The sequence below is a fragment of the Tachypleus tridentatus genome, chromosome 9 (assembly GCF_004210375.1).
Source record: "Tachypleus tridentatus isolate NWPU-2018 chromosome 9, ASM421037v1, whole genome shotgun sequence".
In the NCBI taxonomy this organism is placed as follows: Eukaryota; Metazoa; Arthropoda; class Merostomata; order Xiphosura; family Limulidae; genus Tachypleus; species Tachypleus tridentatus.
The window spans coordinates 120,462,654-120,482,924 of NC_134833.1; the positions used below are offsets into that span (position 1 = coordinate 120,462,654).

At 35.0% G+C, this 20,271-nt stretch overlaps 1 protein-coding gene across 5 annotated transcripts in view; it reads left to right on the forward strand.

The window, feature by feature from the left end:
• Positions 1-20,271, forward strand: part of LOC143226205 (dual specificity calcium/calmodulin-dependent 3',5'-cyclic nucleotide phosphodiesterase 1-like) — a 219,110-nt gene that overhangs the window by 34,333 nt on the left and 164,506 nt on the right. The window lies entirely within an intron of this gene.

The window sequence follows — 20,271 nt, forward strand, 5'->3', positions numbered from 1 at the left end:
CAAGACAAACGTTTTGTCTTAACAACATATTTGATTTTAATCTGCTTATTTTGAACAATTTACCTTGCATATGAAAACAATTTCAGTTAGAAGATAGCGCTCATATTTATATTTATTTATTTATTTTATTTATTTTATTTTTATGTTACATATTTATGTTAAAAATTATTTAACTATTCTGAATATTAGTATACATTCAGGGCACAATGTGACGTAAACTTTAGTTAGCTGTTTCTAATAACGATGTATTTGATGTGTGTGTGTATGTGTGTGTGTTTTCTTATAGCAAAGCCACATCGGGCTATCTGCTGAGTCCATCGAGGGGAATGTATTTGGCGTTAAATGGGTGTTCGAAAATACGTTTAATGATGAATAAAATGATAATTACGGAGTTAAGGCAAATTTATTGTATCAACCAAGTGAGAATATGAAGGTCCGTGTACTGTGAAGTGTATATATTTTTATTTCATTACGATTGGTATTTTTGATTAGATGAACTGCATTTAACATTATAAGTTCAAAAAAAAAACAAAACAGATGTGCTCTTATCTGCATCTAATCAATCATTCATTATATTCTTCAGACTTTGATTAAAGTGGAGCGCAAAATTTCATCTTTTTGGCAGAAAGTAAAAGTGAGAAAAGAAATATATACATATATATTGAGAAACGTTCAGAAACATACATGCAAAACAGGTCTCCCGCTGGTTCAGCGGTAAGTCTAAAGATTTACAACGCTAAAATCAGGGGTTCGCTTCATCTCGGTGGACTCAGCAGATATTCCGATGTGGCTTTGCTATAAGAAAACACACACACATGCAAAACAACATATGTGGACATAAAAAGCAGTCGGTTGCCTTCTGAAGAGGAGAAAGTGGTTATATTCATTTAGGTACAAGGGGCCTGGCATGGCCTAGCGCGTTAAGGCGTGCGCTTCGTAATCTGAGGGTCGCGGGTTCGCGCCCGAGTCGCGCCAAACATGCTCGCCCTCCCAGCCGTGGGGGCGTTATAATGTGACGGTCAATCCCACTATTCGTTGGTAAAGAGTAGCCCAAGAGTTGGCTGTGGGTGGTGATGACTAGCTGCCTTCCCTCTAGTCTTACACTACTAAATTAGGGACGGCTAGCACAGATAGCCCTCGAGTAGCTTTGTGCGAAATTCCAAAACAAACAAACAATTTAGGTACAAAGCTGAAAGGCACAGCGTGGCCAGACAGTTAGAGTTTCTGTCACAACAAACATGTTCGCAATTTCAGCCGTGGAGGCGTTATAATGTTACAGTCAAACCCACTATTCGTTGGTAGCGTAAGAGTTGACGGTAGGTGGTGATTAGCTGTCTTTCCTCCAGTTAAACAGTGCTAAATTAAGAGCGAATAGCACATAGTAAAAAAAAAAAAATACCAACAGTGAGATAAGGAATCGTTAAGGCGTGCGCTTCGTAATCTGAGGGTCGCGGGTTCGCGCCCGAGTCGCGCCAAACATGCTCGCCCTCCCAGCCGTGGGGGCGTTATAATGTTAAACAGTGCTAAATTAAGAACGAATAGCACATAGTAAAAAAAGGCACCAACAGTGAGATAAGGAATCGAGTTAGAACTGGCATTTCTGTAGGATAAGTACGTTAATAGCTATGTTAAATTCTATGTTAAAGTAAAACATGTACCTGTGTTTTCTTGGTAAGTTGCTGATAATTTCCCGCCTGTAATACTCAGCTTCAAACAAAATATCTTACAACTAAGTGAGGAGTTTTAATAAATGAAACATTAGATGTTCAATAACACAGGCCTGCAATAGTTTTCTTGTTTTGTAATTTTTTGTATGTTTTGTAGTAATTCCTGTACGCTAAATCCGAAAAAGTACCCATTTTCTCCATCACATAAAGATTCTTCACTAAAAGTCACATGCACTTTTACATAAGTGAATAATTTTCTTTAAAATCGGGTCACATTTTGTTCTGCTTAAAATGTTGACAACCACTGGCTATAGTTTTCTCCAGACCAATCGTGACATGAGTCTTATCAATTATTATAGAACCCAAACATACCAAACATGATAATTAAAACATGTTCATTGTGGTAAACGAAATAGTGATTTGATTCAAGTTCAAGTTGTTGCTTCCCGATTTGTAAAAAAACAAACAAAAAATTTTTTACGTGAAAGAAAAAAAGGAATTGTATTTTGAAATTTGTGTAGCTGCATTTTGGAAAAATCCACTATTTAAACCAAAACAACTTTTATGAAGTTTAAATTCGCAGACTTGTGTTACTATTTCTCCAAATTTTATTTTATTAACAATTTTTTTTCTGTTTCCGAATGTTAAATTGTAGAAAACTTCTTCAATAGTAACTTTGTGTTGCTCGTGTTAGTTAATATGTTTTTATTAAATCAGTCAGTAAATCCGACAGGCCAGTTTTGGTTTGAATTTCGCGCAAAGCTACACGAGGGCTATCTGCGCTAGCCGTCCCTAATTTAGCAGTGTAAGATTAGAAGGAAAGCAACTAGTCATCACCACTCACCGCCAACTCTTGGGCTACTCTTTTACCAGTGAACAGGGGGATTGACCGTAACATTTCAATATCGCACTTCTCAAAGGGTAAGCATATTTGGTGTGACGGGGATTCGAACCCGCGACCCTCGAATTACGGGACGAGTACCTTAACCACCTGGCCATGTTAGTAGATTCAGCAGGCTAGCGAAGATAAATGTTCGAGTCTTGTTTGGGTTAATCAGTTAACGCATTCAATGAACAAGAGTGATCATGAGCTCGGACATTGTTTGGATAATCTGTTAATCCACCTTCTTGGTTAATTTGGATGTAGTCTTGTATTTTGCTTAGATCATTCATTTACCATAATTTTGTGATTAGTATCGACAACGTTTAACAATAGTTGAACTTGTGTAAAAACTGACCAATAAGATGTGCTAACTGAGTAATCTAAGCAGTATACAAGTATGTGTCCAAACCAATCAACAGGGTGGATTAACCAACTTATCCATGCAAGGTTCGAGTTCATAATTACTCTAATCTACTGGATCCGTTAATCGAGTAATCCAAGCAAAACCCGGCTAATTAGATTTAGTTTGAGCATCGATATATTGAAATAAACAGTTAGTACATCTTGTTAACTGGTTTGAATCTTAATTAGATTAGTCAGCAAATTTCTTTGGTGGTTTGGACGCCGCCATCTTGTTACCCTATTAAGGCTGCACTGGATGTCTTTCTGGATGTTTTCTTGTTTTTCTATTTTAAGGGTCTTTTTTATTTAATTGCTGAAGAATGACGAAATAACAGTGAACCTACTTTTAGACAACGACCATACTCCCCAACCACTTGGATTATCTAAGGATATTAATATATCCTTTACCTATATTTTATATCTATTTTATGCATATATATATATATATATACTGATAAGACTTGGATGTTCTGGCGGACCAAAATAAATAATTTCTTTTTATAAACTCTTGGCATGTTGAAAATCACAAAACAATCATCTAGTTTCCTCAAGGAGTATTGTTTTTGGAATTGCACAATCATGTCAACTCATCGAGACACAAGCCCAATGGTAAACATATTCTCCCTGCACGTCATTCACTCTTCACTTATCAGTCGTAGGTTTCCAAGGCAACGGGATCACTTAAATGACTAAGAATAGAAATCTCCAGAGAAGTCGACTAGAATGAAAGTCACAAAAGAACGATTACTAGCTGTATTTGTCATGGGAATTAGAGAGCTTATTTCAACTAACATACCAACCCTTTACAGCAAGCTCTCCTAGTGTTATAAGTGCATCACGTATGCAAGAGTTTGTGTGTGTGTGTCATCACAGCTTTCTCTCTTATTCTGTGTGTATGTCTAATACATATATATATATATTTATTGACGAACAGATCTTTGTATCTTTACATTTCAAAAGAGCATAAACACACTCCTTCAGGTCAGATGAACATCAACGAGGTAAAGCCCAAGACCTTAAGATTTGTGATAATTTTTAAAAATCGATTGTTTTAATGTTTAAACTACTTTACTTTCGCTGGTAAATAAAACTTTAACTTTCACCAATTTTCCTAATGTTCACTAGGAAACACTTGATTCAGCTAGCACTTATCTTCAATATCTACAATATCTTCAAACTTTTTAAACTTTAGTAACCTGTTTTGAACATAATATTGTTTAAGTCAGTGGTAGTCACCATTGTAGCCCGTGTACTACGTGACTAAACCATAACTTTCAATATGCTAAATGTTGTAAGATGAATATAAATTATAGGCATTTTAAAACCGTTCATTCCGCACTAGTTCCTTTCTTTCTTGAACTTGTTCCTATTTTACCCATATATTGAATTAATGTATATCATAATCATAGAGGAATCCATAATCTTCATCCAGCTGAACAAGGCATGCGTCCACTCCATTCGATTTCTAAAGGCTTATAGTGTTTTAATCTCTCAATATCTTAGAGACCGACCAATAGCCTCTCTTTCAACTCCAACTTATACACCTCACATTTAACTTCATAACCTTTATTTGAATGAAACCTTTACGCTAAAAGCGGAAAGAAAAATATTTATTTCTTTTAGTGGACTGGCATGGTCAGGTGGGTTAAGGCGTTCGACTCGTAATCCGAGGGTCGCGGGTTCGAATCCCCGTCGCACCAAACATGCTCGCCCTTTCAGCCGTGGGGGCGTTATAATGTGACGGTCAATCCCACTATTCGTTGGTAAAAGAGTAGCCCAAGAGTTGGCAGTGGGTGATGATAACTAGCTTTCTCCCCTCTAGTCTTACACTGCTAAATTGGGGATGACTAGCGCAGATAGCCCTCGTGTAGCTTTGCGCGAAATTCAAAGCAAACAATTTCTTCTAGTGAGGTATAATAAGCCTAGATGATTCTAGCAGCAAAGAAAAGAAGATTGTATAGGTGGAGAAAGATGGGACAATTAAACAAAATTTTAAAAAACCAAAACAAGAACACAATAAACAAATAAAATAACATTAGGAATAGATAGGAGGTACAGAACACGACAAAATAACAGAAAGAAAACGAGATGTAATACTAGTCAAGAGGATTTCATTTGTTGGTTTGGTTTGTTGTGAATTTCTCACAAAACTACACGAGGGCTATCTGTGCTAGTCGTTCCTAACTTAGCAGTGTAAGGTTAGAGGGAAGGCAGCTAGTCTTCACTACCCACCAACTTTTGAGCTACTCTTTTATCAACGAGCAGTGGAATTAATCGTCACATAATAACGCCCCCACGGCTAGAAGGGCGAGCGTGTTTGATATGACGAGGATTCGAACCCTCGATCGTCAGATTACAAATCGAGGGTCCTAACCATTTGGCTATGCTGGGCCTTCATTCATTGAATTTGTTTGAAGTAATAGTGTACAGGGAAGGAATTGGTTAACACTACTGCCTCTTGGGTTACTCTTTACCAACCAATGAATGATGGAACTGAATGTCATATCATGAAGACCCTATGACTAAAGCGGCAAGAATATTCGGTGATGCCTTTTGATCTCACGACATGCACATTGGGAGTCAGCAGCCCTAACCACTAGACTACGCTAAGTCCCCAATTAAGATCAACAAATACGCTTACTTAAATTTACTAAAATCAGGCCAGTGTGGCACTTGGAGGTGAACGGGCATAGATATAATCCCACTGTTAATGGAAACGAGAAAATAAACAATTATAAATATACACGGATGAATACATAATTGGAGAGAAGGAAAATGTACAGAAAGAAGGCATGGTAGTACTTAAAAGTAAAGATTGAAAAGTTCTCCAAATCGCGCCAAAACAATCATCCCATTGAATTTCTGAGCGCCAAACCGACCGTTCAAAGTGATAGTTACAATACATTATACACGTATGTATTAATAATACACTAATATTTCCGGTATAGCAGTTCAAAAATTTCAACAAAGTTTCCGTCTATTACCTGTCCAGTGGCACAACGATATGTCTGCGGACTCACACCACTAGAAACCGATTTTCGATAATTGTGGTGCCGTGGTGGGCAGAACACAGATAGCCTTTTGTATAGCTTTGTGCTTAGTTCCAAAATCAACCAGCAAACAACACCTATCTGTCCACGTCAGCAGGGCCAGCTCATAGACCACTGGGACTAGCAGTATAAGATTTCTTCAGCTTACTTGATTGGACCGTATTCATCAGCTTTTAAAATTCTGATAAAAAATATACAGATTTGTTTTTATAAATGAAGTGCTTAAATATCTTTAAACTCAATTACACACAACAGATGGCGTTACGTATAGATGGGTAAACGCTCAACAGTTTCTAAAGGTAAAGTATATAATGCAGGTATAACATAAAAGTTAAATAAACAAAAGTACTAAAAACATATGAATTTTAAAATGAAATACGGATCTTGATGCAAAAAGTAATGAAAGAAGTATGAAAACTATAATCACAAATTTATAAACTTAACTCCCTTCACTCGCAGCTTTATACAGTTGTCTGTATAAAAGGATTATATTTTATAAATTCCTGATTGTGGTTTTGATTCTTGTAATAGTTATAACTATGAAGAATATGGCTACATTCAAAGTTTACAGATGTTACATCTTGTTCATGAACATATAAAAACTGAATAAATGAATAGAACAAATAAATAAGTTTTCATCAAAAATAGAAATAGATGTTTATTCGTAGTATTGCAATCCAAAACAAAATAAATGTCGCAATGAAATAGTACACAAATAAAGTAAAGTTGGATAGATTTTAAAACTTTGGTTGGCAAATTTACACTACTTCAGTTAACTATGTAGATCATAATGCCAATCAAAGTACGGATTGCAAATCATTAAAAAATCTTTGATAGATTGTTTAGGCAGAGTGTTCATGAAATATAAATGTGAAAGACTTTCGAGCCGTTGTACTCTAAACTTGTATTTCTACAAAAGACAGCTGCTGTTCATTCATCTAAGGTTCATCATAGTATCATTTTAATTGTTTGTATGCTCTTTATTGCAACAGTTGTTTTGTTTTGGATACTTTTTATGGTAGTTCTACGAATAATCTACTTTCCGTTAAAATATTATATATATTTTTCATATTTATTTAATATATAAGGCATAGAAGGATATTTAACATTCTACCTAACAATAAATTAATTTCTCTTTTTGACAAGGCTGTTTAATTAGTTTGCAAGCTTTATTAATGCTAGTACAGCGATAAGTCTAGAGATTTACAACATTACAATCATGGGTTCGATTCCTCTCGGTGGGCTCAGTAGACAGCTCGATGTGGCTTTGCTATAAGAAAACACACACACGCTTTTTTTAATGTAGATACTGTACTAGTATATATATATATATATATATATTCATACAACAACAAAAAAGTAATTAAAGTTACTTAAGAACAATGAGTATGTTTAAAGTAACAATTTATATCATAGTTTATTTCAGGTTAGATTATATTATGTTGTTAAACATTTTAGTGTGTTTTAACGGTGGAATCACTGATAGTATAAATGCAAATGTCACGTCGTTGATAAATTGCAGTCATTATAAAAAAAAGTGTGTGGAAAACAAAAAATGATACTGACAGCAGTGCACTACGGTGGACTAACAGTAAAATTATTGTAGATTATCGTAACATCTTAGAGTCGTTCTACTGGGGATATACGTTTTTTGTTTTTACGCTGTAGGTGGATGGTGTTACATTACTGATATCTGTACAAAAATAAACTCAAGGGCTATTTGCTCTAGCCGTTCCTAATTTGAAAAAAAGATATACTGAGGGAGGGCAACTAATTAACAACATCCAGCGCCATCTGTGGAGCTACTTTTGTGTGGCCGAATAGTGGAATATGATGATGGCTATTATAAGGCACCAACGATTCTAAAATGTGATATATACATACGTATGGGTAAAGGACGCAAATCGTGTATGTAGATCCTTAACTTGGCATACATAGTATTGGTGGGTTATTAAGGTATAGTAGTATAAAAATAATCACGCTTCTCTGTGAAGATTATAGGGTTCTAATGTGACTATCAATGTGCTTCATAACCTTCAGTTACTGCTATAGCTACTCCTGTGCTTGAAATAAAAACCCACGCTAGGACACTCGTTCATTGTACCAATCAAGTTTAGTTCCGACATTTTGTGAACTATTTGGTCTTGATCGGCTCTTGAGAGGGATATATGTTATTTAGACCTCTTCCTGTTAAAGGCTAAACATCACACAGTCGAGGATTCAGTACTTATATAAAATCGCTACTATAATTACATTACCCCTGTCAATGCTATGCCCATTTATATTAAACGTTGAGCCAGATTGTGAATGAGGGCATGACCATATTTATGTTAAACGTTGAGCCAGCTTGTGAATGAGAGCATGACCATATTTATATTAAACGTTGAGCCAGCTTGTGAATGAGGGCATGACCATATTTATGTTAAACGTTGAGCCAGCTTGTGAATGAGAGCATGACCATATTTATGTTAAACGTTGAGCCAGCTTGTGAATGAGGGCATGACCATATTTATGTTAAACGTTGAGCCAGCTTGTGAATGAGGGCATGCCCATATTTCAAACATGGCGGGAACGGAAGAACACAAATTCCAACGTTAAGTTCGAACTCACTAACCCTAAAAGCTTAATTATGGACACTATTCTGCCTGTTTGACTTAGTGAGCTCATTTTCTAACCATTGGTGGGTGGTGGATGTGTTGTACAGATAAGGACACCCAGAGTGCGCCAAGTTTGAGCTACAAGCTGGAAAGTAGTTAGCTGTATATATCTATATAAATAAACGTCAATATATGTGTATTTATTCCTTACAAGTTTCCGTATTTCATGATCATTCAGTACCAAACGTGACGCAGTGATACAGAATGACATGAAGATAATCATGAGATGGGTAGAAGTTTGACCCCTCCCCCACATGTAATTACGTATTGATAAAATTCTTGAAAATAATATGTCTTTCTTGTCAGGATTGATACCTTTATGTATTTTTATTGTACATTTAATGTTTATTAAAACACAATCTCTTATTTTATTTCACATGTCCAACTATTTGCGGAATATCTGCGGACTCTAAGCGTTAGAAACTGGGTTTCGATACCCATGGTGGGCAGATCACAGATAGCCCATTGTGGAGCTCAGTGCTTAATGCTAAGGAAACAAACAAATTATGAGTTCAAAATTAGAGAAGGATAAGCGCAGATAGCCATTTGTGTAGTTTTTCATAGAAATTCATTATATTTGTTCATTTTTCTTCTTACAATTGGCTACTGACATATCGATACATGCTGAATAAACTAACAAGTCGTGTCAAGATTTTGGAAGAAATAGGTAGTGTAGCATAACTAATGGTAGCCCCATCTACTGGCCTAAATTGGTAGAGAACACCTAAGCAGGCGTGATAAACAAAGAAAGAGACTAAGAAATGATGATATAGAAAACACCGCGAAAAAAAAAGCCAGTAAACGAAAGTGAAAGAAATAGATATGAATGTTTTTAGATATTAAGAAAAGGAAAACATCGAAAGGTGAGTCAAGCACACAAATATGAATATAGGATAAATAATAATAAAAGGATGAAATAAAAGAGAGAAAAATAAGTAACAATTAAAAACAAACTGACGGCCAAAGTGACAAGTAGATGATTATAAACCATACATACTGTAAGCTAACTTACATATTTCATTTCAAGTAGTATGAGGTGCTTAAAAATATTCAAGACCTTATTTATTGGGATGAAGCGTATTACTTACATCAAAACTGGGTTTCGATATTCACGCCTCTTCAGTGAACAATAAACTAAAGAAACCGAAATTATTCTGAAACTTTGCGCAGTAAGAATGACTTTGCTACACAATCGAGGTGGATATCTTTCATGTGTCTCTTTTAAAACGATTTAATTTACATGTTCGGCTTCTATAGTAAAACTAATCCAAACACTACACAGTATAAACTGCGAGAAGACGACTTGAATCATTGTACAGTTTCGACTGTTACAAAAGTTGTTTAAAACACTGCATAGTTTTGGCTGCTGTAAGGCTAATTAAAACATTACACAGCATTGATTAGTATGAGGCTAGTTGAAATACTAGATAGTTTTTGACTACTGTAGGCCTGTTTGAAATACTTCATAGTTTCGACTTCTATACGGCTAGTAGAAATACAACACAATTTTGAAACACAAGACAGTTTTGATGCGAAAATAGTAAATAAGTTAGTGAATAAACAAGAAAGCACACTAATCAAGTCCCTTCACCTACAGCCACACAAAAACCTCATCGATCTTGGTAGACTAATAAAAAGGTCAGTTATAGGTCATTTTATCAATAAGCGTTTGTTGGTTTGTTTATCCTGATGTGAGTAGAATGTGTTTTCATATGAATCAACGAAAAAATAGAAAAAGACAAATATTTGAAACGAATTGCAAACAAGGATTCGGTTAACGATTTGTTATCGAAAATTATTAACATTTACAGTTTATTTTTCCGCATTGGTTTATGATATGTTTTCTTGATCGATTAGGAAATATTACGAAGAAAATCTAATATATTTAAGGGCTATATATTTTAAAGAAGCTCTTATTGGTTAATATTTAGTAAAAATTTGTTTGTTTAGAAATAAGTACAAAGCCACGCCACGGGTATTGAAACCTGGTTTCCAGCAGTGTGAGTCCGTAGATATACCGCTGTGCCAGTGAAGAGGGGGTTCATAAACTACAGGAAGGGCATCTGGTCAACAGAACCAATCACCAACAGTATCATGCTCAACCATAAACAATTCCCAAAATGAAAAAGGAAACAATATGTTATCTTAAAAATATATGTATGCAAAAAATAAAATCAAGTGAATTTTAGAAATCACAAAAGAAAAAACAAACAAATGGAACTATGGTGGCTAGAAAGAAAATCTTATTTGGAAAGATAAATGATTTTTAAGTGAATATAAAAGTTAAAAAAGAAAAAAACAGCAAATAAATGCGACAGCTGGAAAAATAAATTAAAATAAAGTAACATTTTAACGTTGGTTTTTATTTACTCAATTTTCGACCATTTACAGTGTGGGAAAAAAGTGTTTTCTTTATGAGGACGAGACGATAAAGAATAACCAAAACCCTGTAGCTAAGCCTTCTGAAGTGATCATTCAGCTGGAAACGTCATTTACGATGGTTACATTATATGATCTAAACCGTGGATTTATCAAACTTCCAGCAGTTATTGATCCATGGTTGGGCCAGAAGAAACAGATCGATAAAAACATACAAAACCAAAACCAATATTTTAGGTCACGTAGAAAGGAAGCAATAAACTGCATACGGTCGTGTATAAGCAACCTGACGTCGAGAATACCCCCGATTTGTGGATATGGACAATTATGTGGAAACTTGTTCATGTTTACACAGATTGGTCTGTTCTTCTGATAAACATCAACTCAGAGTTGTGTCATACACTACTATTCTTGTGTTCTGACGAGAAAACTTCCACAGAAGGACGCTTGCGGTTAATATGTCTCCTTCCAGTTTCTTTTCGATTAAGGTTGTTTGTACAGTATGGATAATCAATGAACAGACAAAACATTTAGTTTCAATAACGCGAAAATTAAACTATAAGAACGTATTACTAGTCTATGAAATATGTGTTCTAGCATTCTTTCCTTTTAACAATCTAAGGTGACGACATAAAGAAATCACGCACGAAAAACATAAATGACGTCATAACTAATATTTTACGTCATTAATCTGATTTGTTCTTATAATTGTAAATTATGTAACTTTCAGGTTTTATCAAATATAGTAACATACCAGAATACGTTTATTTATGCAAATACATTAAAATATTTTCTATCTAGACAGCTTGAGAAGGCTTACCATGTTGAAGTTAATGAGCGCTTGATGTATGAAGCGCTGTACGTTAAGCACATACTTATGTCTATTCGGCCTATCTTCAGGCTCTTCCATTTATTGGAACGTGGCAACGGGAAATAAGTTACTTAGAATAAACATCAGTTTCAGTTGTATCTGTTCTTGTCAGTCATTCTTTAACTTGTAAAGAAATTCCCATTAAGCTGAGGAAAGAAATCTTAAAACCTTGTCTCTGTTGCTGTGTTCTCGTATTCTTCTTTTGTGTTTTTGACAGCGTCAGTTTAAGATGTAACTACTTGTGCCATTAGTTCCTTCATGAAATACACATACCATAAGTATAAAAGGTAGAATGAAATTATTTTATTTCGTTTATACACTTTGTCGAGTAATCTTTTACAAAATGAAAGTAACGGGTATCTGCTCCAAGAACTTTAGCTAGGCTTAAATCAAAGAATGTTAAGCAATTGGTGCAAATGATTTTCTACTGATTAAACCTTATACTAGCGATATTATTGCATTGTAGAACTAGTGCTAAAGAATCAAAGTGTACATTCATTCAGATAAAGCATGTTTAAAAGCAAGACATTTAACTATAACGAAGATAGTTGTGGTATTATTCAGTTAGAATGATTATTAACTAGTTTAAAATAAACAGGTTTTTGAGACGTGGGTATTTTGTCTCTCGTTAAATATCGACGAAGCTTGTACGTCCTCAACAATTCTAGTTTTACTATACACTGCTTGGAAAGTAAATTTAAATCACCAACAAGTTTTCTCTAGTGTTCTTATTTTTGTTTATTACGGCTAGTCTCTTGCTAAGACCAAAGGACTTGAAGTGGTGTAGAGCTGACCGAATCTTTACAAAAATTAAAGTGAAATTCAATTCACAGAAAGTCTATTTGTTTTCTACATAAGGTTAAAAGCTTGTTTCATTTGTTTACTGTAAAGCACAGAGCTATTGCACTGGGCTGTTTGTGATCCGCCCTTGACGGATGTTGAAACTCAGCGTTTAGCATTCTAAGCCTATGATTTACCGCTAAGCCACCGGTTGGGCAGAACTTTCCCGCTAGTTATATGACTTTAAATTTCATTTGACTGAGAAGTCCCCTAAAGAACACTATAACCCAAATTCATTTATTTTGTTAGTTCATTTAAGTTATATGATCTTACTTGCAATCCAACATAGCTCTAAGCTAATATGTCAAATTTAAATTGCACGGATTCCTTAGTTAAATCCAATTCGAAACACTAAATAGTATTAGTTTGCTATGCAACGAAAAGCTGGCTAACTTTTATGTTAGGCCAAACAATGTCTTGTTTAGAATAATTAAATCTCATCTTGGTTACACAGAGCTTTAACTGCTCATTAAGTAGACTATTTGGTGATCATAATGCAGTCGCGTGACGTCAGTTACGGTGTGTTTAATGTGTCGATGCCAATATAACCTTATATAAAGAGAGAGAGAGAAATCACTGTCATTTTTGAGGTTACTCATTTATTTAGAGAAAGGACTCAACATTTCAAAAAGAACGTCTTAAATAATTTGATGAAGAAGGAAGAACTTATTCAGTTAAGATACTAGAACATTAATGAGATCTAAAACTACACCCACATCCAATTTGGAGAAACGACCTCATCCACAAACTAAAGGTTATGGTTACAAAGGATAAGCTCTCTTGTGGTACTGAAGGAGAATGATTATTCCAAAATGACATTGTAATGATGTTGGATACCCTTACAAAATCATAAGCACGGAATTAAAGTTCAGCAGGATTCGCAAAGCAAAAGCTTACAAACGTCCAATAACAAAACAAACTGAACGTCTGCAATACTGTCAAAGAAACGATAATCATAGCTGCAATCCCATTCAACCACAAAGAAACGATAATCATAGCTGCAATCCCATTCAACCACAAAGAAACGAGAATCATAGCTGCAATCCCATTCAACCACAAAGAAACGAAAATCATAGCTGCAATCCCATTCAACCACAAAGAAACGAGAATCATAGCTGCAATCCCATTCAACCATAAAGAAACGAGAATCATAGCTGCAATCCCATTCAACCACAAAGAAACGAGAATCATAGCTGCAATCCCATTCAACCACAAAGAAACGAAAATCATAGCTGCAATCCCGTTCAACCACAAAGAAACGAAAATCATAGCTGCAATCCCATTCAACCACAAAGAAACGAGAATCATAGCTGCAATCCCATTCAACCACAAAGAAACGAGAATCATAGCTGCAATCCCGCATTCAACCACAAAGAAACGAGAATCATAGCTGCAATCCCATTCAACCACATAACTCTGAAACGTACCATTGCCTTTTATGTCTTTGAACTGCTTAAAAGCGGTTTTAAAAGCCGTCATCTGTGTTGAGAAAGTTTGTCAAGCTGCATGTTTTATGAACGGCCCCTCAGTGTTCATGTCCGTTAGACTGGGAATGATTCATAATGTAGGAGAAAGAACATTTTTATCCTATAAAAGAAAGAAATATATGTTCATGCTACATCATCAAATAAGACCAAACATTTTGTGTGGTATACCACATACTTTGAGTGTTTACATCAGTGATCGTTGTCATTATTCATAATCAATGAAGAGAATAATTCTGATCTCATATTTATCTGCATAACCCCTTGTACCACCACTCTACTTTGGTATACCCTATACCTAAAGGAAGAAATAACACATAAACTTAATCAAATGAGAATTCTCAGTGTGTCACGCAATAATAGTCTGAATTTAAATTAAGAACGTTAGGTAAGCACCGAACGTTTGCATGGAGATGTTTATATATTTTTGAATATATCTTAATGAAAAGCTATCAAAAGCATTTTGGTCAGTCATCGGAAAAGTTTGACTTTTCCATTCGTTTTCCCTTTTCACTGACTTCTGATCAACTATCACGTTATATTACATTTCTTTTAATCAGCTTATTTGAGATCATACAACACAGTATTCCCATCATCAGACACAAACTGTTGGAGCAAATGTATTGAGAAGCTTGTTAGTGAGATGTAGCTTGCACGTGACCCATCACTACTGTAGCTCATTTACCTTATTGATATACATCATACGAAATACTAACGAGATCATTTAGAACTAAACTCCTTACGTTTTTAAGGTATTTGCGATAGTCAAATCTAGTTAAAATCTTAACTTTTACTCTGCTCCAGGCTCAGGACAATTATTTGCAAATAAGTTTGATTATTTATCATTTATAATTAAGCATAAAGCTACACAATGGGCTATCTGTGCTCTGCCCATCACGGGTATCGAAATCCAGTTTCTAGCAGTGTGAGTCCACAGACACACCGCTGTGTCAAAGGGGACATTGCAAATAAGAACTTCAAACTTTCTGTTGAAGCCGTTTCTGTTGTGACCTAGATTAACTTTTAAGACAGTTCATTTGTTATGATTCCGCAGAATCTTTCAGAGTCTTTAATCAAATATTAACAGAAACTGCACATTTTTGTTGGTGTATATGAAAATGGGAAAGTGTCTCCTGTCTTGGAGTTCTGGGATCACTCGCTTTTTCCAGTGTTGCCTAGTACACTTCTGGAACTCATAAAAATGGAAGAATAAACCGTGCTACAATCATAATTGATCATAAAAATACCAAATATTATGTGAATCACTGTGTAATTTCTTAGTTTGTGACAGAAGTTCTTAAGTCACACACAGCTGGTAGAATACTGGTTTTTGGAAGATAAATTAAAAGATCCAATCTTGCCTATCTGATTAATAATTTCCGTTGTTTATCCATAAGCAGTATTATCTTGCTTATACGGTATATTATCGCCATTGCTGCGATGGATTTGGCTACTTCTCAATTCCCAGGATACAGAAATTTAATGAATGAGATGTTCACATAGATGAACAAAAATACCTGTCATTGTTTTCAAGTTGCTGACTTTAACAGTATTTTAACTGTTTTATGTTGGAATATAATTATCCAATGAACAACTACATCTTTTTTTATTTTGAAGTTCATCAACCATTTCACTGATGGAAAGAAATTTTTAAGCAACAAATATCATTTGATCCAAATCATAGTAGACAAAGGAATAGTTGACAAAATACTACAGTTATAAAAATTATTTATTTGTCATATAACATCCGTGATTATATGCGCTAACCATTTGTGACAAATACTGCTCCCACTACACTATAACTAGCTTCAATAGAAAGACTGAATTAATAGTCTTGACAAAAACACACATCACCACCAGCACAAAGGCAGGAATGTTTTCTCATACTCATATCTTACACAATGTTAATGCGGAAAATAGTGTAGTTATGTTAGAGAATCTAGAAAAACCATGAATAGTAAAATGTGAATCCCAGAAAGTGGATTTCTTTGATTTACAGTTAGACTGAAACCAGTCTTATTTCACTAAAATCTCCACAAAATCAGTCAACATTTCATCTCTGCTTAATATGTAATCAGTAAATTACACTTGAATGCAGAACGCACTAAATGAGATTCCTTTAGAACTGTAGTTCACTTCCACAGTAGATGCATCACTAAGTTACCAGTGATACATTTGTATGACATCTGGTTTGTTACAATTTACCAGGACCAACTTATTGTTAATTGCCTGAAATAGTGGCTTTACTCCAACCACCTATTAAGCTGTAATACCCTGCTGCTCCGTTGTTACCTAGAAACTCGGCTTACGTCCAAGAATAATTACAGGCACATAAAACATGACACTAAACCTATTGCTCTCAAAATCAACCATCATTCCTTTGAATGCAATTCACTTCTCGCATCTTCCTGCACTAGTGAGAAAAACGAATTTAGATTCAAAATTGCTGAAGTAACTAGAATCATTAACTGTCATTAACTCTTCTCCATTTACTGCTGCATGGGAATAATGTAATGTTCTGATGTTTCTGCATCTTGACAGAATGTGGGCAGTTTCATAATCCAGTGACCTGGTAATCCCCATTTGAAACAGAGACTCCGTCCTTTACCTTTTACCCATTTTCTAGAATACCCTCTTTTGTTGCCTATTAGTTCAATGATAGCAATCCTGTTATTTTTTGTGAATCACGACAGTTGCATCAAATGTCTTGCAACATTTGTGGGAATGGAGTCATTGGTGGATATTTCTGCCATGTCTTGGTGGTTTCTGCAGACTTTTGAGATGTTCAGGAGAAGTATCAAACACATTAGTCATATCTGATTACTTTTCGTTTTTCTGCAATGTTCAGTTTGATGTGACAACCTTTTACTTTATCACCATAGAAACATTCTTAATCACAGACAAAAATAACCTTGAAGTCCATATGGTGTCACATAAAATTATTTAGTGTACAGATTAAAATTTTTTGATGATAATTTTCTCATGATATGAAAGTCACGTGCTCAGGAAAATCTCCCATACATGCCTTTATAATGGCCACAAAAGTGGTCAATTTTTCATGGTTCGCATAATTTAAAGCCTTAAATTTAACCCTGTCAGTTTTCGACAGGATTTAATCTCCAATGCCACTCAGTAATGATCATGTTTCATCATGAATTTGACCTCATCAAAGTGCTCTCGAACACCAACTACAGACGTATTTATAATCGGCATCAAACATTGATCTATTCCAAAAGACTAGTTACGTAAACAGTTTGAGATATGGTTTGGTTTAAACTGCTTTACTTTGTCACCATGGTCAAATGATAGTACAGATAAGTGCTTTCTGCTGGTTGGTTTACTGTCGCATAGCTGAGATGCCATCAGTGCTTAGGAATTCTTTTCTCATATTCCACAAGTCCAAAGACACACATACATATCTTGATGATTTAAATGTGTTCTGGTGAGATCGCCAGTAGAATGGCAAGACAAGTACTATACATACTGTTATTGCATTTTGTGTGCACCTCAACTGGTGAATGCAGTTTCAGAACCCTGTCATATTGTCTAGGTGGCCTGTAAGGTTTCTGTCTGTCCTAAGTATGAACAGAACCATGGCAAGGTGGTGATTACTTTTACTTCTGACAGTAATTTTTCTTTTTCTGAAGAACTTGTGTACAAACATCACTTCTCTTCTTGTATACACATGACTCTGGTCAATACCTGATGATCCAAGTAGTTGAGAAATACATAGGTATACAGACTCGCAACTGGGAAAGAGTTGAATAAAGAAACGTTCAGTTCAAGCATCTTGTCATTTCTATGCATCTTGAAGAAAATTACCGAAAACCACTTCCTCTCTAAAAACGCTCTCGGCTTTTCCTGATGGTTACGAAAAGGAAATCAAAATAAAGATCTGACTCACTTCCCTCAGACTTGAAGAGGAACCTAGTATAAAGTTCAAGATTGTTCACGAAACTCATGGATGGAAAATTAGTTTAATCATTTTCTTTTTGTTTTGACATCTTAAATGGAAACTCGGGCTTTACCATTCACTTCTCTCTTATGGGTCAGATAGACGAAAGCAGAGTGGAGCATTCATCTTCTCTTCGTCATTATGAAAATAATCTCGTTACTGAAAAAAACTCTATATAAAGTTCGCGTTCAGATTTCTTTTCGGAGACATGAAGGTTTATTATAATAACTTAAGATAAAGGTTTTGTTCATTCGTTTGGGTCGTAAAAACAACTACAAAAAACACTTCAGTTTATTACTTGTCGCCTAACGTAGTTCTCCGATATAGAGCTTGTAAGAACTGATAATCATGATTTTCTTTATCAATGAAATCAAACCTGAAGCTCGTGTTCTACGGTTTAGTTCCATACAAAACACATACTCCTGGCGTTGGTTTGTTGAAGTAACTACAGGAAACATGCCACCTAGTTATATTTAACAATCATTGTCGCAGCTGAACGTTGTACCATAGCGACTTCTTGCTAGTTGTGTTAGTTTTAATAATGTGCTTATTAAACTAACTTTGAGCAGTTTCATAAGGCAACGCTGTAACAGAATATTTAATATAACTAGCTTTGTTTCAATAAAGATGCTTATACTGACCACTGACGAATTGAATTTATTTCTTCATTTGTTGCTGCATTGTTATTAATGTTTTTTTTTTATAAAGAATCAACTTTAATAAGAAGTATTAAAAGTAATTAACGGGTCAGGACTTCAACAACTTGAAGTACTTTAACAAAATCACATTTATTAGTCAGTATTCATTTTAACTGTAAATGTATGTGAAACATATAACTTGGCAAGAGCAAAAGGCAAAAAAATATAACTTATTAGGCCACATTAATATACTTGAATTACTTAAAAATATATTTCTTTTCTGGTTATTCATTTTGTTTCTATACACATTTGTGGAATATAGCGAGTTCTTGTCACTGTGTATTTATGTAATGAGAGTCAGAGATTTCCATTTAAACTTTCATAAATTAACGAACGTAACGTTTTAACATAATTCGTTGTTTAATTCTTTTGGTCTTTATTTCAAATAACATTCAAGTCTGGCTTGTGCAAAATTAAATATGCTAGAAAATAATTATTACATGGCTATACCAATTTATCTTAACATGACTGTACGTGTCAGTAGTTCAGTTTAACTCAAATTTTTTCCAGTATTTCAGTATAAATTAACATGTCTCTGTGATTATTATTTTTTTAATTTCGCGCAAAGTTACACGAGGGTTATTTGCGCTAACCGTCCCTAATTTAGCAGTGTAAGACCAGAGTGAAGGCAGCTAGTCATCACCACCTATCGCCAACTCTTGGGCTACTCTTTTACCAACGAATAGTGGGATTGACGGTCACATTATAACGCCCCCACGGCTGATAGGACGAGCATAATCGGTAAGACGGGGATTCCAACCCTTAACCCACCTGGCCAATCTGTGACTGTTTCTGTTTAATCCTTCACAGTAAAGTATATTCAACGAATATTCTTAAAGACGAATGAAAAGCGCACCGTTTTTCAATCAGTAAACAAAATTTCAAGAAAACGTCGATAAAACTTTCTCAGTCATTTCACCTACAGTGAAAATATTCACCATCACGATAACGAAGATAAAACAATAGACGTTAAGTCAGTGCTGTACGTAATTTTATGTTAGCGACGTTGTCGTTGGTTCTTTAAAAACACGGATTTTCCAGAATTATTTGGTTGACAGCTTGCTCATCCATTCCAAGCAGTAAGGAAGTACGTCGTGCTGACGTGTTAAGGAAGATGACACCCATTTCTGTTCTTGTTAGTAGGGCGAGAAAAGAGAAATGGACATCATCTTGAGGAGATAACGGCAGCGATCGATATCCCACCCCGGTAGGAGAAGAAACCACGCAATTAATTCCATATGGGCCAGCACTTATATAAGATAGAGTAAATTAGTGAAAAAATAAACTTACACAAGTAATTTAATCGCTACTTTGTCACACAACTGTGCTTTCGATTGATTCATAATCGTTGTTGTTGTTGTTAATTTTATCTATAAATTTTTAAA